This window comes from Triturus cristatus, chromosome 1_1, assembly GCF_964204655.1.
Source record: "Triturus cristatus chromosome 1_1, aTriCri1.1, whole genome shotgun sequence".
Taxonomy (NCBI): Eukaryota; Metazoa; Chordata; class Amphibia; order Caudata; family Salamandridae; genus Triturus; species Triturus cristatus.
The window spans coordinates 936,037,657-936,060,521 of NC_140579.1; the positions used below are offsets into that span (position 1 = coordinate 936,037,657).

At 44.7% G+C, this 22,865-nt stretch overlaps 1 pseudogene across 1 annotated transcript in view; it reads left to right on the plus strand.

The window, feature by feature from the left end:
* Positions 1-22,865, plus strand: part of LOC146871315 (mitochondrial inner membrane protein OXA1L-like) — a 577,675-nt pseudogene that overhangs the window by 259,343 nt on the left and 295,467 nt on the right. The window contains exon 3 of the transcript XR_014959541.1: positions 19,810-20,044. The product of XR_014959541.1 is annotated as a mitochondrial inner membrane protein OXA1L-like (transcript). The remainder of the gene's footprint in view (positions 1-19,809; positions 20,045-22,865) is intronic.

The following is a 22,865-nucleotide window of genomic DNA, read 5'->3' on the forward strand; positions in this document are numbered from 1 at the left end:
TCAGTTTGGAAACAGAAACGAAATTCAGAGACTTTGAATAATTATTCACAATCCCATTTACTGGTAAAATCAATTTTTTGATAACTATTAAGGTAAAGATACTTTTAGGAAGTTTCCTTTTCCCCTCCTAAAACCTTTGGAGGCCCATTTTCTTGAGCTCCAACTGTCACCTGGCAGCTAAATAGCCCCCTTGACGAGGTGTTAAAACTGCTCCTGTAGCAGAACAAAGACCTTGGGTGGGGGAGGTGATGTTGTTCCCTTGACAGGTTGGCCAGTGAGCTATGCCCAGGAACATGACTGACTTCAAAGAGAACTACCCTATCACAGGCCAATGTTAGCAGACACCCAGGCAGTCTTTCCTTTGTTCCCCCAGTCAGTCAGGCAAACCCAGTGGGAGAGGAGCTGCAACAAAGAAGTGGCATCCAATGGTTATTATGCTGACCTCTTGATCAAGCTGCATGGACACGCTACAAGATATACATGAGGCCTTTTCCTGCACGTGGCCAGTTCCAACTTGACCCGTCCTGACCTTGCTGTTGGCCTCGGCAGAGTGAATCAGAACTCCCATATGCTGTTCCTGAGGTCCTGAAACTTTAGGCTGTATCGAAGTGTAATCCTCCTAACATCCTGAGCTTGGAAGTTGAAACATTTTGGCTCTAAAGACCCCTGGAGGACCAGGAGAAATTTGCCAAGTTAATCTGATGAAGGTGCGTTGCTGCTGGGCTGAAGACTCAGGTTTCCTCTGCTTAGAGTTTTTCCTCAGCAGCAAATCTGATTAAGCGGAACCTAGTGGTAGCCCTCTTCGGCTACAGCCTTGCCTCACTGGAGAAATTATGCTCCCAAAAAGTGACTACGTTCAAATGTAGAACTCTTCACCAGGCGAAGGCGCCAAACGTATCCAGCAGGCGAGAGACCTTTTGCGGCACAAAATCCAAGTTTCTCCTGCTCTGAGCTTTCCCACCAGTCATCAGCAGCTTTACCGGGTTTTCATCCAAACACTATCCTTGGCTACTGCCTGCTACTTTGCCCCACTGAGAGTTTTGACTTCCATTTCTGAGACTTAGTACGAAGGTAAAGCATTCAAGCTGGGCCAAGCCTGGTTTCTGTATCCAACCTGTGCTCCATTACGGTCGGCCTTAAATCGTGCCGAAGTACCAGTCAAACACAACCATATGACCGTGGTTGGCACTTAGCGCTTTTTGGTGCCGTTATTATTTAAAATTCCTTTAGTTCCCCTTGTTGGATTTTTGTCATTTGGTGTTATTTTATTAAATATTCTAATTTTTTTTTTTTAAATTAGTTTTGGATTTTTCTTTTGTTTTTTGGCTTTACTGCTGTTTTGGTGGTATCTAAATATTTTGAACAGTGCCTTTACGTTAAGCCTGTCTGCTATGTATCTTAGTTAATAGGGGTTAAGCCCCGGTTTATTTAGTGACTCTAGTGGTTCACCCAGGCAAGGGCTGTAATTATTCCTTTAGTTGAATACCTTCCCCCCTCAACTAATAGTAAAATTTCTTCAAAATCCGAAATATTAGGCTTTATATTACTCTAACCAAGATAAAATAAGGGCTTGGGCTATTGTTTTCTGGCAATCTACTGGTAGAGCAGGAAAGATTTTCAAGAGCAGCCTTATGTAAAACAAGTATGCATTAGGAAAACTTTACCCTGTACGCATCTATTTGTAGCATGTAGTGCCGTAGATTTATATGCTTTGCTTACTCCTGCCATCTGTTGTTAGGCGAAGTCATTACAGCTTGAATTTCTTCAAAGACTCTTTGAGTTACAGGATGTTGCTCGACTCCTCCATTAGACCACAATGCGCATTGTTACCAACTGCACCCTACGTGGCTTCTCACTCAGCGGGGAAAGGTGAAAATGGAGTGTAGACAGCCGAATATGTTCTGCCCTGTGCACTGTAAGTTAGTAAATAAAGTGAAATTGATGGAAATCTGCTATCATTGCCGGCTTCTAGGGAAGAAGATGGAGGCATGTAGCACTACAAGCTACAGACAGATGTTTACAGGGTGGAATTTCTGTTCAGAGCATGTGTGGCTGCTTTGTGTTTCAGGAATTCTGTTTGGAAACAGAACTGTGCCTTGGGAAAGCAGGACATCAGTATGTAGGCACTGAGTCTCTCTCCCACATCAGTACCTGTAGGCCCAAATCCGACTAGCTCACAGTGCCCCACCTGACCTCATAACCTTTCAGAGTAGCAGGTGATTTCGGCAAACCTAGAACATGACCCTTTAATCCCCAAGGGAACCATGGAAACAGATCATCACCTTTCGCTCTCACTCGTGCATGTCCATCGCAAACAGAAGAAAGTCCAGAAGGAAGTTTACAACATATTTATTGAAACTATCGTGGTCTATGTTGAAGCCGGTTTGCTGTGATAAGTAAACAATAAACTAAGAACGGTAATCAACATTACTAACAGGCTGTAAACTATGAACACCCAGACCATGGCATCTAATATCTAAAACATCTAAGCTTACCCTCACTATGTGAGCTCAGGGGTATATTTGTGATCTCTGGATTAGCACTGAACCCCATACCTGGTGTGTGTAGTTAGGTGGTCCGCATCAAATGTATAAAATCAGTTTACGCAAGGCTGCTGCCTCGGTCCAAGACTAGTCCTTCTGCTGGAATTCTCCCCTCTATCCTCCAAGGTGCAGACACAGTTTATAATATAAAAACAGCTGTGTTGGAAAACCTCATCTGTGCTACCGTGTTATGTTTAAACTGTTGGAAGATGTTGCTGACTGGGCACAAGCAAATAGTTCTCTATGGTGTTCGACCTTGTATGAAATGTTCATACTGAATTTAAAGACAATTCGCTGAATAGCAAAGAATAGACGCAGCATATTAAAAAAAAAAGTCACAAAAACAAATGTATTCTCTGTGACTGTGGCAGCAAAGACAGCTTAAAGCCAAGGGAGAACCAAAGTAGGCCCAGAAGGGGAAATACTACAGCATAAGTTATGAAGTAGTATCCTCCCAGCGATAACTAGTGGGCAGATGATGCAAATGCTTGAAATAACTCTTAAGACAACCTGGCCAACAACAGCTTGTTGATGAGCTTTATGTCCACACAGTAATGCTTTGTAGATGTGTGTGGTGTTGATCAAGTAGCTGTTTTACATATATAAGGTAATGGAATGTTACCTGGGAAAACCATGGAGGCTCCTTTTTTATGTGTAGCTTTTGCCATGTGGGCACAAGGAGTGAGGGGCACAGAGAGTAAATGTTTAGCTTCGTCACAGCAAGCTTGTAGGTATTTCACAATCCACCTTGCAATGCCTGCCTTAAATACAGGTTGACCTTTGTAGGGTTTAGCAAAAGCCACAAAGAGTGATTGGTCTTTCAGACAACCTTAGTCCTGAACATATAATACAAGAGTGCCCACTTAATGTCCAAGGTGTGTAACTCTTTCCACTACTGAATCAGGTTGTGGTAAGAATATTGGCAGCTCCATAGTTTGCTTAATGTGGAAAGGTGAGATTACCTTAGGTAAAAACCTAGACTTGCTGAGAGCTTGTAACTCTGATATACCTGAGGAACGTTACAGCTGTACGAAAAGCTGCCTGCCAATGAGAGTAACTAAGTTGCAGGAGTGAAGGGGTTCAAATGTTGGCCCTGTGAGCCTTATAAGAACCATCTGAAGGTTTCAAAGTGGGGCTGGAGATGTTGTTGAGGTATCACTGTTTTGAGTCCCTCCATCAACGCCTGAACCACCTACATTTTGAAGAGGGATGAGTTTTTTTCTTTTCTGCATGTATGTGACTACGACAATGGAGACCTATAGAGGTATATGCAATATCTGCCCTCGGACCTTGAACTTGAAGGAGTCTAATCGGTTGGCATTGCAGTAGTGTCTAATATTTTCCTCTTGACCACATAACATACATGTGTAGTGGGCTTAAGTGCCTTCTGCATTATTGTCAAACTATCTTATGGGAGGTTTAGGAAGCCAAACTCTTAAGACCTCAGGTGCAAGATCTCTAGGTTGAGCTGCTTGGGATCTGGGTGTCTGATTTGGCCCTGCTGCTATGAGAGGATTTCCGACCCAATCGGTAGCATCTACGGCTGTCTGGCTGATGTTGGGGCCACAAGGATAAGGGCCATGAAAACCTGGCTCATCTTCCTCACCACATAGGGGATGAGGCATAGGTATATATCCCTGACCAGTTCATTCATAGTGTATTGCACTTGGACAGTGGATTTTGGTACCTGGAGGCGGAGTTTGGGTATTTTCCATTTTCTGATGAGGCTTACAGGTCGACGACTGGAGTTGCCCACTGCTGGAGGTACCTGTGAAGGGCTTGTAGAGTGGAGTTCCCACTCGTGGACTTGATGATGTTTCCTGCTTTACAAGTCCACAAAGTTGTTGTCCACACTGGAAGGTGTTATGCCAGAAGCCCGATATTGTGGCTGTTTGCCCAGTGCCAGATCTCTTGTTCTAGTGCAGACCGCAGAGGAAGGTGGGTACCTCTGTTTCACAATGTAGTAAACGGCTGTCATGTTGTCCATCTTTACAAAGGCCACCTTGCTGCAGACAAGAGCGTAGAAGGCTTTGAGTGCCAGGCAAACTTCCTAGGTGGTTGATATGTCGCCCCTAATTAAGGTGGTGTCCAGGTGCCTGAAACAGTCATGTTGTCAACATGTGCTTCCCACTCAACTAGCGATGTATCGGTGGTAATTAGCTCCTGTGGTTGCAGGTCTAAGACGTATAGTAAGAAAGTCCTCTTGAGCGACATGTTGTTACTGTACCACCTTTGCAGAGAACGCTGAGTGCTGGACTTTATCAACACTAGATCTTCCCAGTAATCCTTTGCTTGGTATCATTGTTTCAAAAGGCCCTGCTGGAGTGGGTGCATGTGTAATCTGGTGTGCGGCACAATTGCCATGCAAGATGGCATCATTTCCAAGAGCTTTAATACAGTTTTTGCAGTCAAGAGACGAGTGGACTTAAAAAGACTTCCCAGTTGATGAAATGTCATCACCCTCTACTGGTTGAGGTATGCTTTCCCTGTGATAGCGTTTAACAGTACTACCAGGAAGGGTTTGCTCTTTTGGGGTTAGAGGTGAGACCTATGTACGTTTGCAGTGAAACCTAAGCTATGAAGCAGAATTAGAGCTGTTTGTATGTGTGATAGGCATTGTTGTCTGCTGCTCTTAGTCAGTAATGAAGGTATGAGAATATGCACTCTACGTAAATGAGTGGCCACCAGCATTAGCCACTTGGAAAAGATCCTTCGAGCTAAAGTGATCTTGCAAGGTAATACATTGAGTTGGTATGATGGGCGGGGTGGCTAGGGATGTGGAAATAGACCTCCTTGAGAACTAGGGCTATCATGAAGTCTCCCTGATAGAGCAGCAGGTTGATGACCTGCCAGATTGTCATATGAAAGTGCTCCAACAGGAGCATCTTTAGGTATAAGAAGAGCAAAAGGAAACTGCCTTTCTTTAGAATGAGGGCGTACAGTGAATAGATGCCCTGGCCTTGTTGATGCGGGGCAATGGCTGCATTAAGCCTTTTTCAAAGTGCACTCTGCCCTTTTTTTTGTTTTTAGGTCTCGCCAACGCAGCGCACATGCGTTGCATAGGAGGGGACCTCTTGGAATCGATTTGCTTTTTTGCCCAAAAACGTGCACGCTTTGCATTGCTTTCAATTGCAACGCGTGCACGTTTGGCGTTTCCCTTGCGGGAGCGAGCGGCGCTATCTGTTAGCAATTATCGCGCTCGCTCCCACAAGGTAAACGCTGCACGTCCCTGCTTTTCACCTTGTTCACCAGTGTTCAGCCTGCGCAGTGTTCCAAAGTGCCTTTTGTGTCAAGAAGGGCTGCCGCTTCAGGAAGAGTGAGCCAGAATGAAACCTCCCCCACCCGCCCTATATCACATTAGGTAGAACCACCCATTGTTTCATATCCCCATCACGAGAGGCTCATGTGGGTGTTGTTTTGCTGCCTGAGCCATACAGCGCTGCAATTTCCAGCTCAGCGCCTCTCGGATGCACTCAAACTAGCTGAAGACTCCTCTTTTATCCACACTGCCCTGCATTGGGGCCACTAGCGTACCCTTCTATTCCCTCTGCCCACTTAGCGCAGAGCGTCCCTTTTTCTCACTCACTGTGCCAATTGCTGCTTCACTCCTAACTGCCCTCTTTTGAGTTAGCTCACCGTCCATGCCCAGTTTGGGCCAGTCCAGCCCTCCCCTCCCAATTTCTGGTCTTTTTTCTGCACAAAGCCACAGACTTACTCTTTGTCCTTTTAAGCCTGCAGCCATGCTTGCTCTTCAGCACAGTATTTCTTAATAAACGTCTTGTGTCCTCAGACGAAGTTTGAGTCCTTCTGCGGCCCCCTCCCGTGCTCGGATGTGCACTGCCCCTGGGTATGTTTTATAAATAAACAGCGCTGGCTCCACAGCACCCCTTCAAAGCCAGTCTGCACTTTCAAGGTCTGGGCGGTTCAGCCCCTCTCTTCGCTGCTTCACAGAACAAACTCCAATTAATGTGCCGTGGGAATCTCCGGCCTGCATCAGAGCCGCCTGGGCCTCTCATGGCAATCGGACGTGGTGTTTCAGAGTAGAGGGCAGGTGATGTTCAGGCATCCTGGTGGGGCGATGTCGGGGACTCTCGTTTTAGGGGATAATCGGGGAGCCTCTGGTCAGGAGTTGCCGAGAGTCTGGTGTAAATAGAGTATGTTAGTGAATGTCCTCAGGGCAGAGCGTGGCCAACGTCTGTCGATGGGCGGCAAGGAATGTCCGACCATCTCGGGCTAGGCCAGGTCTTGCTCTGGGCGTGTTTCTGTGCTGGCCAGGAATACTTGCCTATGGTACAGAGAAAGTGATGACTATGATCTCAATGCAGGATAGATAATGCCAAGTGCTGTTATAGGGTCGGACGTGGTCAAGAGTCCTGGCAAACGATGTGTTTCCTCTAGTCTCTGTTTTGACTCCTAAAGTCGCATAGAGGGTTAATATACCTGCTGTAAAGCACTCCTTGTAACATGCAGATCACTGATTTAATTACATCTTGATAGGTACGTGAGTTACTGATTTTAACACTTTTTTTTGTTGCTCCCAGTTAATAAACTGCAGTCTTTCTAATGAAGCGCAGTGAGCAATGATGACCCGCCATCAAGGTGCTGCATACAAACTGCAAGTCATAGGTTTAGATCCCTGTTGTTTTCATTTCTCAATCAGTTATTATTCTGAAATGCCACAAATGGCTCCTTTGGTTAGATAACCCTATTCACCACGTTCTAACTTTCTTTTTATCCTGACCATGCACTTTTAACATATGTCTACAAGCATGTACAATATGGGACTCCTACACCTTATAACCTTCAATGTCTTATGTACCACTTTCTGTATATTACTTTACAAGCTTGTATGATTTATTGTCTCGCTCTGTGCGATGTAAAGCCCTTTGATATCCTACAGTGCGATGTACAGGCTATAAAATAATTAAATAAAAAATAAATTTGTAAGTGCCATTTAAATTATTGGTGTAATAACTCCTACACACAGATACTTCAGATAGCCAAATAGCTCACAGCCAGGGTGATATTTGAAAAAAAGAAGGGCTGATGGCCCTTTAAATTAAGCTCTTGTTTTGAGCCCAGATGGATGTTAAACATAGAAAGCCCTCTTATAAGGTCCCAAAGGCGAGACCTATTGGCTATGCCAATGCTTGTTTAACAAGAGATTGAGGTGGTCTTATTTGAAGGTATGTATGTTAGCATAGTGGTACATTGGGTGGAGTAGCATTAGCCCTGCAAACGGCTTATGTCACCCACTGCTTTGAGGTAATTTCTTCCCAGCAAGAGTAGTAATTCTTTAATCCCCAGACAGGTGTGTGAGCAGGAGGTAGCATTGGTACGTCATTACTTAGGAGTAGAGGCTCCTTTGATGGGGGCCCTTTGCCTATGCCCTTGCTGCCCCTGTAACCTCAGCTCAAGTATAGCCTGTTGGCCGGTGTATGAAGTCTTGCTCCCTCCCTTGGATTGCTGTCTGCAAAAAGTGCTCCTCTGGCAAACTGCAGGCCGCCCATGGATGCCACATTCTTGGTGTGCTTCTTGATTTTCTCTAACATCTCATCCACCTCAGGCCCAAAGAGATGTTCTCCATCAAATTACCTGTTAAGGAAGTGTTGTTGGACCTCTGAACTCAGAGATACAAAGCCATGTGTAGCAGCAGAGCAAGATGCAGTTGTTTACACAACAAAAAGCAGTATCTGCGGTGTCCAGTGCAGAACAGATATTCACATTGGAAATGATCCTTAATTCCACAACTAGCTTCTCTCTTCTTTTTCGGTATGTCTCAAGGAGGTGTTACACTAGCTCCTCCACCTCCTCCCAATGATCTCTGTCTCACCTCGAAAGCAGACCGACTGAACTGGCAATTTTCCATTGAATGATTGCCCCAACCGCTGCACTTTTTCTTGCGGCGTCAAGGCACTTACTCTCCGTATCTGGGGAGGTATATCCAGTTGCCTGGGGGAGGCCCACTTCCTTGCCATATGGACCACTAGATGGTCAGGAGGACCTAGCCTCTGGTAAAAAAGGGGATAATTTGAATAAGTTTGAACGTTTTCATGTTGTATGAGCACCTTGGCTCCGAGTCCTCAAACTTGTCATCGGCTGTCTTAGGCATGCCTTTGTGTATGGGCAGGAACTGGACCCTTTGCTCAGTCTTAAAGGGGGTCTTTAGGACATGCATATTAACCTTGTGGTGGTGGGCTGGTTTCTGAATAACGGCATGATACGCTGTGATATCAACAGATCGAGACTCTTTGGCTTAGTAAGGCTGGATCATCTGTGTCTTCTGCAGGGTTGATGTTGTTGTCCCAAGGGTCATTCCTGTCTTCTGGCCAGCAGGTTGGTCATATGGGCGACCTGCTACAGAAAAGGAATAGATTAACATCTCGGGAAATTCTGGTGGAAGGGCTGGTGGGAATGGCCATAGCCGGATGGGAGGCCGAGGAGGAGGCAGTGGTGAATGCCAGTGTGTCGGAGGCTGGAGAGGGGGCTTGTAGCTTTGTCCTTGTGCTCATTGAGCCCCAGGTTCCGTGTTACCTCAAAGGCGAGCTCCTCCGTGAAAGTTAATCTCTGTGTTCGAGGTATGCGAGCTGTAGATCACATGCTTTGCATACTCCTGCCACCTAGTGTTTGGTCCGGATGTTTGCAAGTTGTTTTTCTTTGAAGAAGTCTTTCCAGTCATGAGGTAGGTGGTGACTCCTTTCGGTGATAGTGCGCATGGGCATCGACTCCATTGTTAGATTGTTTTTCTGCCATCGTTTTTGGACGTGTATGGCTGCGCTCTCCTTCGAACACATTTCTTCAGGTTTCCCTCGGTGCGCAATCCACTCTACCCGCTTCGGTATTGTTTCGAACGCGTATCCCACTTCTCCGCGTATCGTATCTGTCGAGGAAAACCTCTATTTTGATTGAAGATCTTCGAGAAGGCCGTCCGCCTAACCGCGTTGGTCCACTTCGCAGTCGATGGAACGGACTCAATTCAAATTCTGCCCTCGGTGCCATGCCAAGTATCCGCGCAAATTGTGTAACTTGTGGTTGTCTCTGGAGCACACCGAACAGGACTGCGACGCGTGCAGATCGTACCGATCAAAGAAAATGCTCTGTGATCGTCAGGCTCGTCGTCGCGAAATGCAGTGTCAAAACGTCCAAAACACTCCGGACATCTTCGGCGAAGGATCTTAGCACGAATTCAACGCACATGGGGCCGAGGAAAAACGAGAAGAACTTGACTCTATTTCAGAATCGGCCTCCGAGATGAAAGAAGACTTGCCACAAGGTCAACGTCCCATGAGTACCGAACGCCCCTTAACCCAAACTCCAAATCAGCTGAAACAAAAGGCTTTGGTCCCATCTCCGCCTTCGGGCTACGGTCAGCACAGAGAAGATGTTTCTAGTGCTCCGCTCTCTGTCTCTGCACTGAAACACATCACTAAGCCTTGCAGTTCGGGATCCAGTCTGCAAAGTCTGACACCGAGCCGAAACCTTCAGGCTAGAAGCCGAAAACCACTTGAGGCCGAAATCATTTACACCAAAAACAAAGCCTCCTTCGGCACCGAAACCTTCCGCGCCGAAAAGTTATTTTACCCTGGCACCCAAATCCTTGGTGCCGAAACCTAAAAATGTTCCTCGGGAGCTGCAGGATCTGATTTTCGATGCCCCAACGCTCAAATTGGACCCAAAACAAAAGGAACTTTATATAAATCCATACTTGCTAGAGCTGCAGAATATCATGGGGTACAGTTACACAAGGAATCTCTAGAGGAAGATTTCCTATTTGAAACACTCAGTAGCACACAAAAGGCTAGCCACACTCTACCTATGCTTTAAGGTATGATGAGACATCCCGATTATATCTTTAAAGATCCTGTGCGTGCTCGCATTCTCACACCCAAAATTGATAAAAAATATAAACCTGCTCCCTCAGATCCAGTCTTTATTAAAGGACAGTTACCACTAGACTCCTTGGTGATCTCCAACGCCTGTAAACGGGCCAATTCGCAGACTACAGGGGATGCTCCCCGCTAGACAAAGAGTTAAAACCTTTAGAATCCTCCGGTAAATGAGTAGCCGCCCAAGCAGCAAATCATTGGCACATTGCCAACACCCTGGCCCTGCAGGCCAGATATGATAGGGCACACTGGGATGAAATGGGGCAATTGCTACAACACCTCCCAGATGAGCACAAAGCAAAAGCCCAGGATTTAGTCCTGAAAGGGAACCTCTTCTCCAATTCCTTAATTAGATGTGCTATAGATGCTGCAGAAACCGCAACTAGAGAGATCAACACTAGTGTATTATTAAGGAGACATTCATGGTTGAGGATTTATGGGTTTAAACCCGAAGTACAAAAGTCTATTTTAAATACTCCTTTTGACAAGGAACATTTCTTTGGGCGCAAAGTAGGTAAGTCATTAGAAAAAATGAAAAAAGACACAGAAGTCGCCAAGTCTGCGGGAGCTCTGCAGTCTCCCTCTAATCAGGGCTCCTTTCGTTGCTCCTTCCACCGTGGAGGGTCGAAAACCATGTCCTCAGACAATACTGCCGCCTCCTGGAAAGGCAACAATCAATCTTCCTCTACAAGGGGCTTCTTTAGAGGAGGCTACAGAGGCAACAACAACAAAGGTCGAGGCAGGGGTTCCACACCACATAATTCCCCCTCCCCCAACAAGCAGTGACTTGCCTACACTCTTTATCACCCCCCCCCGATCATTTAACACCTGTTGAGGGACGTCTTCTACAATTCCTCCCTATTTGGCAATCTATCACCACAGACAAATGGGTGTTAGGAATTATCCAACTTGGTTATTGCCTGGAGTTTACCAACAATCCACCAAACATTCCACCACGTTCTCACAAAATATCACCAAAACTTTACATCTACTTCAGCAAGAGGATCAATCTCTCCTGTCCAAAGGAGACATCGAACCTGTGTTGTTACAACATCAAAGGACAGGCGTGTGCTCCTGTACTTTCTCATCCCGAAAAAGCACTGCTCCTTAAGACCTATTCTAGGCTTCAGAGAACTAAACCTCTACATACTTTCAGAGCATTTCCACATGGTGACACTGCAACAAGTGCTCCCACGTCTACAGAAGGGTGATTTTATGTCTACTCTAGACTTAAAAGACGCATATTTCCACATTCCAATTCATCCCACTCATCGCAAATACCTCAGATTCATGATAGCGGGTCATAATTACCAATTCAAAATACTGCCGTTTGAAGTCACCACTGCTCCCAGGGTATTTACCAAATGTCTGGCAGTAGTTGCAACTCATCTGAGAAGACAACACATCCAAGCCAGCACTTACCAAATGTGTCCCCAACACACTCAAACCACTATTCACTTCCTGCTCCAACTAGGGTTTACAGTAAATGCGTTGAAGTCTCATCTACAGCCTTCCAACACACACACTTATCTGGGAGCCACGATAGACGCTCAGAAAGCTCTAGCCTCTCCCAATACAGTCAGGATTCACAGTATTCAGTGCCTTCTCACTCAATTTCTGCCCAACCAATCATTAACAGCAAAAGTATTCATGCAACTGCTAGGGATGATGGCGTCCTGCATTATAATTGTTCCCCGCGCAAAACTTCACATGCGTCCCCTTCAAGAATGCTTAGCAAATCAGTGGAACCAGTCGCAGGGTCAGTTGACCGATCTAGTTTTGGTAGATGGCCGCACCCATCGCTCTTTGCAGTGGTGGAACCCACAAAATGTATCCAAAGGGCGGCCTTTTCTCGACCCTGTGCCACAGACAGCTCTAACAGCAGACGCATCACTCACTGGTTGGGGTGGTCCCCTACAAAGACACACACTCCAAGGATTATGGAGTCTACAGTGCAAGAGCCTCCATATAAATCACCTAGAGCTACTAGCAATGTTTCTAGCGCTCAAAGCCTTTCAAACTCACCTACTCACCTAATAGGCAAAACTGTCCTAGTCCGCACAGACAACATAACAGCTATGTACTATATACAAAAACAGGGGGGGGGGGGGCACACTCTCTCCAACTGTCAGGCCTAGCACAAGCCATTTGTAAATGGGCCATACATCACAAAATGTATCTCCTAGCAGAACATCTTCCAGGAGTAGACAATCAAATTGCAGACCTTCTCAGCCGGCAGAGACAGCAAATCCACAAGTGGAAACTTCATCCCCAGATTCTTTTTCCCTACTTTCAGGGATGGGGATTTCTTCACATAGACCTGTTCGCCACCGCTCAAAATGCTCAAGCTTCACCTCAGTTTCCCACACCCGCCCTCCAAAGGCAATGCGCCATGGCTAAACTGGTCAGGGATATTTGCCTGCGCTTTTCCGCCTCTCCCACTCATTCCACTGGTAGTTCAGAAGCTTGACAATCATTCCTCAAACTCATTCTCATAGCTCAAAGGGCACATCAACCTTCGTTCACCACCCTGCTAGAGCTCTCAGTAGTTCCACACCAAACACGGGCATCTCAACTCCAGTCTCCTCACTCAGGGCCATGGAGAAATCAGGCATCCAAATCCCAAGGAACTCAACCTGGCGATTTGGCTCCTGAAGTCTTATAGTTTGATTATTTACAATTACCACCAGACTGTATGAATATCCTAAAGGAGGCTAGGAAACCTACTACTAGGGCATGTTATGCAGCAAAGTGGAAACGAGTTGTTATATAATGTAACAATATCAATCCCCTTGATGCTTCAGTGCAAAACATCATCTGTTATCTCTTACACTTACAGCAATCTGGATTAGCCTACACATCCATTTGATTGCATTTAGCAGCAGTAGCTGCATACTTACAAAACGGACAACACTTATCTCTGTTCAGAGTACCAGTGATTAAAGCCTTTATGGAAAGACTAAAAAGAGTAATACAACCAAGAGCTCCAACTGCACCAGTATGGAACTTAAACATAGTCCTTATGAGGCTAATGGGTCCACCTTTTCAACCAATGCACAAGTGTCAACTACACAGCCCTTGATGTCTAATTTGTGCCTGGCCTTTTTGGGGTCGATGCCCAATGTGTCTTGTCTTGATCTTGTTCCTCTAAGGGGCTCGAGGACAGTGTCCTAGGGCTGGGCATTGGTTAGGCTGCTGGAATTCTGGAAGGACCCACCTCTTCCACTTCAATGCCAAGTAGGTCCTATTTGCAGATGATGTCGGGAATCTAGGTCCGTGACTGTCGCTGTAACACTTTTTCCTTTAGTATCCCTGAGTCCTTTTACACTAGAAGGTGAGACAGATCTCACAGAATGCCTTGTAATGGTTGGTGCAGAGATGGAGAGCACCATACTGGTCCATGCACGAATATCTTTTGTTACACCTTACTCTACCGAATTGAGGAACATGGTACCGGCTGCCTGGGCATTAAAATAACTAAAGAAGGCGAGCTTCATGTGTGGGCTACCCACTAGTGGATAACTGACTGGGTGTCATCTGCAAAGATCCTGAAGGTGAAACAAATCAGAGCCGGTGGAGCAACACAGATATTAAATAATGTTGGGCCTAGTGAATATCCCTGTTGTATGCCTTGCTTCAGTGTGAAGAAGAAACACATTGTGTCTGCTTTACATGTGTCCATTAAATAAGATGTAAACTACAAAAGTTCTTTGTCGCAGATACTTGCTTCATTTATTTTTTAAACAGATTTTATTGAATTTTCAAATGACATATTCAAACTAATCTCATAAATTGTTAGGATTATATGTGAGCCCCCATGTGCGTAAGGAAGCAGTTAAGCACAATAAACACAATTCTTCCAACAGCAGTTGTCCAGCATTTTCGCTTGTATTCGTCATAGACCCGTGCTATCTTCTAGACCTCTGCCCCTTGCTAATTGTCAACGTAATATACTATTTATCAATCGCAGATACTTGCTTCATGATGTCTGATCAACATAGTGTCATGTGAGATGGCATCAAAGACAACAGAGAACCCTAATAATATCAATGTAGGTTTGCCATCTTTGTCAAGTATCTATCGGTGATTGTAATGGACAGGAGCACCATATTTGTACTGTGTAAGGGTTAAACCCAAATTGTGCTGGATCCAGGAGTTCATTTTCAACTATGAAGTCTGAGATGAGGCCGTTCACATGTTTTGTCTAGGACTTTTATGGGAGTTGGGAGATGCAAAATTAGGCGACAGTTGCTCAAGTCTCTCGGATCAAATGGTTTCTTTAATCGAGGTGTAATCCCTACCTGCTTCCATTCATGTAGAACGACTATTGACACAATAGAGGCAACGTTTGACAGTGGGAGACTGAGATTATTGCAAGCAAGGTTAATCAAACAGAATTTTTTTTTAGAGAAACTCGAAGTGTTTGTTATTTTGCATTCCAAGTAAGCTGCTTTAGCTTGCTGAAATTACAGTTTATATTGGCAGAGCATCGCAGAAAAAAATATTTTTTTTGTCCCAATTCCTATTACTTTTGTCAATTGCACTAAAGTGTTTTATAGATGTCTTTGTACTGAGCTAGTCCTCGGAAAGGCAGAGCACAGAGGGTCTTTTTTCCCTCGGAGAGGAAGTCCTTTCAATTGTGGGTGATATGTTTAAATATTCACCCATCCAGGCGTCGCAAGATCTGCTTAAGTTGAATATACCCATGCTACTGTTGAAAGTTGGCAGCTTAATTAAGGAGTGGGCAAGATTATGTGCTGTCGTCCTAATCAATGGTTTGCCCACAAAATATGTAACTGAGTGTTTATTTCGAGTTTACCTTTAATATCCAATCAAAGATTGCCTTGTGGTCAGACACCACGTCTTGTTTAAAGGCTCTATACAATTAATATTATAACAGGAGGTAATTTGGTCTAATTGATGACCTCCTTCCTAAATGGGAGAATTTACCCATTTACCTGAGCACCAGTGGTGTTCAGTTCTACGTTAGACTGGCTGCATCTGACCTATGGGGCAATCAGTCCAGATTTCAAAATACCATAGAATGAGAAAGTTGCCCAAAAAGAGGTAATGATAGAATGGAAATCTAATAACTCGAAGCTCAACAAAGAATTGGGCTCAGGGGGAGGGTACAAAAGCAGGCCTGAGGAGGTAATTGAAGGAGAGCGGGCCCGTTTGAAGCCTAAATGGTCAGCTCAATGGTCAGTTTCTATAGGATATATACTGATGAGAAGGGAATCGGTAAACAGACATCCTATTCCTGCACCCTCTTTTAATTGGATGATGCATGCAAATGATCTTAATTGCTGCTACTAAATTGAGTGCCATGGCATCATTTAACCAGATCTCTGTGTTAAACACAAAATAATCATATTGTAGTTCAGACTAAAACGGTGATATTTAGGTTTATGTTTTGTTAATGAAGGTACGTTAAGTTTTATGCACTGTGAATTGAGCAACCATCTTTCGTGCGATAAATTTCACTGTGAGTCTTTCACATAATCGGGTTGTTAAAAGACCTGCGACCTCTGTGATCAAGATCGAGTAGCTCCTGTCAGAAGTAGAAAACATTGAATATATGTCGTTACTACGCATTCCGTTGCAACGCATGCCTTTACCACGCATGCATTACAACAGAATGTTTTTTCTTCGCATTGCCCTTACCTCGATCTTGCCTTTACCCCGCTTTTTCGTTTTTGGGGGGGAGACCCCCCCAAGCCCCCTTTCTTCTTTTTTTTCCCTTTTTCTTAGGTCTTCGCCGACATTAACGAAGGACTGAATCTTTTTTTTCCGACCAGTAAGACGTTTTTCCGTGATGACGTTGCTTGCGTGCTAAACACGTCGTTGAAGCAATACGCGTTGTGAAGACATTTACGAGGTAAGTGTACCGTTGTAAACGTAACGCGTAGAAAATGCTTCGTGGTAAAGGCTGTTTCCCGTTTGGTAATTGTGCTATGTAATATTATAACTCCCATTTCTTCAACATTGAGATTGTCTAAAAATGCCCTTCTGCTTTTGGATCGAGAGATGACTGCAAATGCTGACTCTTAATAACACAACAATGAACACAAAATTGAAAATGGTCTCACTGCAGTTTTCCAATACATGCTGATGTACTGTTGTACGCTCCGTTGCACCCCAATTGAGCTGCAGCAGCGGTTGAAAACATTGTCGCCCAATCATGGCAATCCATCCATAAACCTAATTTAATAGCAATACGTTCTCAAGACTGTGAAGTTTGTTTCCAATCGCATTTCTGTTAATCTTTCCTCAGAAATCTATTACCTCCCCGGTATTCCAGACGTTAATACCGTTATTTCTGTTGGTCTCTGCGCCTGCTGCTCTCTTTAGCGCACCAGCGTGCCACGAACCATCCGGCAGCGAGCCCTGAACGTGATGCCATCTTTTCTTCAAGGAACTCTCTGTGGTATTTTCTCGGGGCTCTAGTAGATTTACGTCTGTTTACTGTGCCTCACGGACTAGAAACGCAGCCTTATGTTTCCAGCTGCATTCTCTAACCTCCGTCATCACAAAGAATCACATACGGTATTTTCTGGGATTGTTTTTTTTTTTGTCTACAATTATGCCTGGGTTCCATATTATCGGCAATGATGTTTCCTCACTCTCCTCTGCAGCAGTTAGGATGTACTGTGGCACAATCGTGTCTGTCTGAGTCGACGACACGCACACATTGGTTACAGCAGAGGCTAGTCGGTCAGTTCTTGAACTTATATGTGGTTCTCAGGAGTTCGGTTCCTCGTACTTCCAACAAACCCTGTCATCATTATGTTAGGCGTGCTGCAGTAATGTCTGGACTCGGTGACTGTGATTATTGCAAAGTTTTGCTTTCAACTTTCATTTCTTACACAGGTCAATGAAGACGTTTGCACTTTTATTTGGGACATTTTGGAAAGTGATTGAATGTTTTTTCACTTATGTTCTTCTACAATTTACGTTCACAAACATGGGATGTCTTTGGTCCATGCAACTTTTGCTCACTTTACATCATTGCTTCAGTTTGCATTCAGGTACTGTGGGTACGTACATGCCATTTGGCATTCATGGTCCCAGCTACATGTTTACATAGGTCTATTGATTTTTCCCTACATAGGGGTGGGGGTAGGTTTTGCCCCAATTGCCCACTTACATTTGGGATGGTTCAATTTGCATGTTCACATTATTTTACCCTACACAGGGTTGGGAATGGGTTCCATCCCCATTTGGCCATATACCTTTACCTGGGAAGAGGTACTAGCCCCATTTCCCTACATATTCTGCCTACATAGGTAATTTACGGTTGTTACCCTTAACAGGGAGGGCATCAGGTTCCTGTTTCTTTTTCTTTTCTTTCACGTGCCTACTCGGGCCATTACGGTAGTTACCCTTTCACAGGGAACCGGTGTATGGGTCCCAGTCCCATTTTACATTTACATAGTACCCTTACTCAGGGCACAATTTTATGGGTCTTTTACCCATTTACCTTTACTCAGTCTCCCTCAATAGGGCGTCTTATGGGTTACAGTCTCATTCAAAGTGCTCCTCACACTCTATCAGGGAGTAGAGGACGGTCATGGGTTTTAGTTCCAGTGACTGAAATTGTTTTTACATTCTGTAATTTTGCTGTTTTGTAGAACGCAATGTTACTCTTACATTGGATTGTTATTGTTTATTGAAATTGGGGAGGGAAGTAATAGTTATACTGTATGTATCTACTTTGCCTCTTCTCCGTTTTCTTATCTGTCCAGTTTTCCTGGTGGTGTCATTCTAATTGCCATCCTTGGTAGCACTCTTTCATGGGGGGCTCTATTCAGGTTTCTTTAGGTGTGCTTGTTTACACTGTATATGTTTTCCCCTACACAGGGAGGGCAATGGGTTTGGCCACTTCCCTTGCACACTCTGGACATTTTGGGGTTCACCGTACGCTTAGGGGTACGTTCCCATCCTCTATCACCCTGCTACCCCATACTGGGCACAAATCTAGGAGCTTTAAACCATGTACATTAACTTGGGCTCCCTCTTAGGGCGTCTTATGGGTTATAGTCCCATTTAATATGCTCCTCACCTCGTTCTTAGGAGTGAGGAGGGTCAGGTGTTCGAGTCCACTGGACTGATGTTGTTTTCTTACAGGTTGCAAGTTGGATTTTGTAGAACGCATGTTAATCTCACATTGCATTGGGACTGTTTATTGAAAATGGGGGAAGCATTAGTTTGCGGTTTGTACATCTTTGCCTTTTCTCCGCTTCCTCCTTGTTCAGTTTTCCTTGCGTTGTCATACCTTGTTTTCATCCGTGAGATCGGAAGTCACACTGCTTTATGTCTTCCTGTGTCTACAGCCTTACCTCGTTCGCTCTTTCTTTCCTGTCATGTGGTGATCTGTTAATCCTTTCTCTTTGTGTTGTCTGCAGGTAGGCTGGTGTACATTTTGCGTTTTGACTTGTTCGCCTCCAGACCCTGTGGGTTTCCATGTTTCTAATACATTCAAGCTCTGTTACTTCACAGGTTCATGTTGCCCGCTCACCTCGTCCTTTCCCCTGTTTCCTTTCCCTACGAAGGGAGATGTGTTGTAATCTCTCTCCTTTTCCCTTGTTACTTTCCCTGACGTGTCTTCCAGTTTCTTTTCCTAGTGGTAGCTTCCTTTCCACCCCCGCCTTTCCTCCTTCTTGGGACGGTCCTTGAGAGTTCACCTTGGAATGTTCAACAGGCTGTCAGTAGCGGAGAGTGGATGACAGAATAAAGACGCTTGAACTTCACACGCTTCAGATCGTCTTCTTTACAACAATAACCTTTATATGGTAAGACCGCTCACTTATTTCTTTTGCTGGGGAAAACTGAAACATATGGCAGCTGGCAGGAGCCTCTGAGTTCATTGGCAGAAACCTGCGAAAGTATGTTTGAAGATAAATTCAAGATGACCTTTTTGTGAGTGTATGAGTAACCCTAGTTTAGAAGCCCCTTATGTGCTGAAGAAGCAGCAACAAGAAACCTTTGCTCTGGATGAAGATACAACTCTGGCTTTAATATCATGAAGTTCTCTTATGTTGACCATGTCGAATTGTTACTGTAACTATTACTCATGTAACGTGATACTTTGTAGCAATCTGGATTGAAGTTGAAGGTTTGTCATGTTTATGATGTGATGCAAGAACCAAAAGTCCTTTGCACAGAGTCATTATTCTAGAATGGGTAAATATATTTGAAGTGTGGCATCTCCTACTTTTGCATAAGTTCAACACTGGGCCTTGATCTTGAAGCATTTTTAACTTTATATAAATGCATGAAAGTATCACTCCAAGAAGGAAACTGTCTATAAAGGTCAAAGGATGAGAAAAGTTAATACAGACGTATTTTATTAAACTTTTGTAATTAAAATCGCTCTCCAGGTTCCTGTCGTGACAGAAGCACTGGTGCTCCCAGACCCTCCACCTCCACCCCTCGCCAATTCCTGGCCTCTTGATGCTGCAGCGTCAACAGTGACTGATGTTTTAGCACCAACAAGTGAACTCGCATTGAATGAGCTAGGCTTAGGTAACAGCACTCCTGTTGGGATGGTACAGAACTTTCTGGAATTCCTCCACCTAGAAGTCGGGCTTCCCTGGTGGGGAGCAATTGTGGCAGGTAATAATTGTAGAGGGAAGAGCCTCAACAAAACTATAAATAAAAGTATTTAAAGCCTATAAAGCTCCTACAGTCCTTTAATTGTAATGGATGCCTATGCCCCTCTCTTAAGTGTTTGTTAATATACAGCAAGGAATAGTGTATCTGAACCTGCCGATGCCTGATATTTCTCCAGTTCTGCACAGTGCCCTTGTTTCTCTGCTCTTTTTCCTTTTCTAGCTATCCCACAAAAGATACCATGCAGAGCCTTGTTCTCTCATTGTTTATGCATGTCAAGTGTGTATATGAGCACTACGTTTTTACTGGAATACGTGGGGTGCGTTTTGGCTGGCCCCAGGCTTAGCATGGCACAAGATGGAGGGTGGTTGCAGATTCCCACAGAGAGTGCAGTGTATTGAAATATTCCTATTTGGTAGATGTGAGGTGTGGGACTTGCGGTTTCTGTTCAAGGTGAGGAAGTTTCTAGGCAGAACCTGTACTTTGTCTGCCCTCAACTACTACTTCGAAAAGGCTGATGACAGCCAGGTGTAGAGATTTCACACTTCATTGTGCACATGTTTTGAATACTCCTACTTGGAACAAGCATAATTTCTACCTGCTGCAAGAGCTCTCACCTTGCGTAAAGGTTCTGCCGGAGAATGACAGAAATTTACCTTTCAAACCAGTTTGGAACCATATCCCTTTCTGTACCAATGTGGGATCCAGAGCAGCCCACTTTGATCCTGTTCCAAGTTTTTCATAACAAAGGAAAAAAGTGATCTGCAGAGTCCTGGATATACTTCTATGTCACCATGGTTGATTCTCCATGAAACCCAGTCCCTCACTGATGAGGGGACAACACCTGAAGTCTGCACTTTTTACTGGAGCATCTGAAGGTCTGTCTAGAAGCCTGACTGCCTGCTGTGAGTGTACTTTGCCTTGAAGGAGGGGACGCTATGTAGGCGGAGATGTCAAGTAAGCTCTCTGTATGGTGAATAGCCAGAGAAAGCAAGAGGCTGCAAGGGAGCGAAGCCTGGAGCTCCCCATGGGTGCGGAAAGGGTGTCCCTTTTTCCAAAGCCATGGTAGGTTGGACCCAGGTCACCAGTGGACAATATTCTCAACCTCCACAGTTGGGTCCCAGAAGCACCTCTCTCTCTCCTGCCCTCCCTTCACCCAAATACTCCCCACACATTAGTCTGACACCTACACTTCCCTAGCCTTAAAGCCCCCCCATTGGCTGCCTCTCTTTACATGATGGTCTTAAAAATCCTTTTTTGCTGATGTCTGGCTAACCTTTTTCATCCATCCTTCTACAGCAGGATTCTTTCTTAAGCTCCTCAAAAGAAAAATCCACTTTACCAAACTGCTTCTAATTATAGTCCTATCCTCACTATTTGAGAGATGTGACCTCTGCTTTCAATGACTGCACCAAGCTATGTAACCTCCAGATTGGCATCAGTTTGTATGAGTGGGGCATCATGTTCAACAGATAGGCACTCTGGATGGAGCAACGTCTCACTAAAGTCTTTTTACTAACGTTATGATACTTGCTAAGTAATAATTTGTACAGCCACATGAGTTCCATGAGTTCCGGTCATATCACTGTACTCTGTATCAAGAGTTGCATTGCCCTAATGCTATAGTGTTATATGATACCACTGCACTGATGTTCTTGCTCAAATATTTATGCAAAAATGTAAATGAAAAGATATAAACAAAAACAAAAAAAGGTTAAAATATAAAGATTCTTTCAAGATAGGTAACATATAAACAAAATCCAGATTTTTTTATTGAAACTTTTGTCGTACAGCTGTTAAGTATTAAAATAAGTATGTTCTGTTATTGTTGAAGTACAGCCAAAATATCCACACACAACTATCATTTCTACAATTCTTCTCCAACCCTGAGTAATACCGAAGAGTTTTTAAAATCTCATTCAGCTCCGATTTCTCTGGCATGTCTGGATACTATTTTTTGTGGATTTTTAAGAGGTGAAGCAGGTTCCAACAGCTTCCGAGCACTAAATGTATATATCTATGCATGTGCTATTTGTATATCTAGCAGAGGTAGAAAAGGATATGACCTCTTATAATGATTACTTACTAAAAAGGAAAACCGATAAACTTAAAAAAGACGCCTGGTTTGCCAGCCAAGAGAAAGTTTACCCATACTTGGCTAACAACTTTTATCAACACGAACCTAGTGGTGAGGAACAACACCAGTCAACATATACCTGGCCCCCAGAAAAACAACCCCTTTCTCGGACACCTCAGACTCGGAAGGAGAAGGTTACAACTACGTTCAGGATCAATCAATCAATCAATCACTGCATTTCTAAAGCGAGCTACATACCCGTGAGGGTCTCAAGGTGCTGGGGGGGAGGGCGCTACTGATCGAAGAGCCAGGTCTTGAGGAGTCTTCTGAAGGCCAGCATGTCTGGGTCTGTCGTAGGCTGGTATGGAGAGTGTTCCAGGTCTTGGCGGCGAGGTAGGAGAAGGATCTGCCGCCGGCGGTGGTTTTCCGGATACGAGGGACTGTGGCGAGGGTGAGGTTGGCTGAGCTTAGGCTTCGGGTGGGGGTGTGGAAGCTGAGTCGGTTGTTGAGGTAAGTAGGTCCGGTGTTGTGTAGTGCTTTGTGTGCGTGGATGAGGAGTTTGAAGGTGATCCTCTTGTTGACAGGGAGTCAGTGCAGGCCTCTCAGATGGGGTGTGATGTGGCTGCGGTGGGGGACGTTGAGGATCAGTCGAGCCGAGGCGTTCTGGATTCGTTGTAGTCATCTCAGGAGCTCGTTTGTTGTTCCTGAGTAGAGGGCGTTCCCGTAGTCGAGTCTGCTGGTGATGAG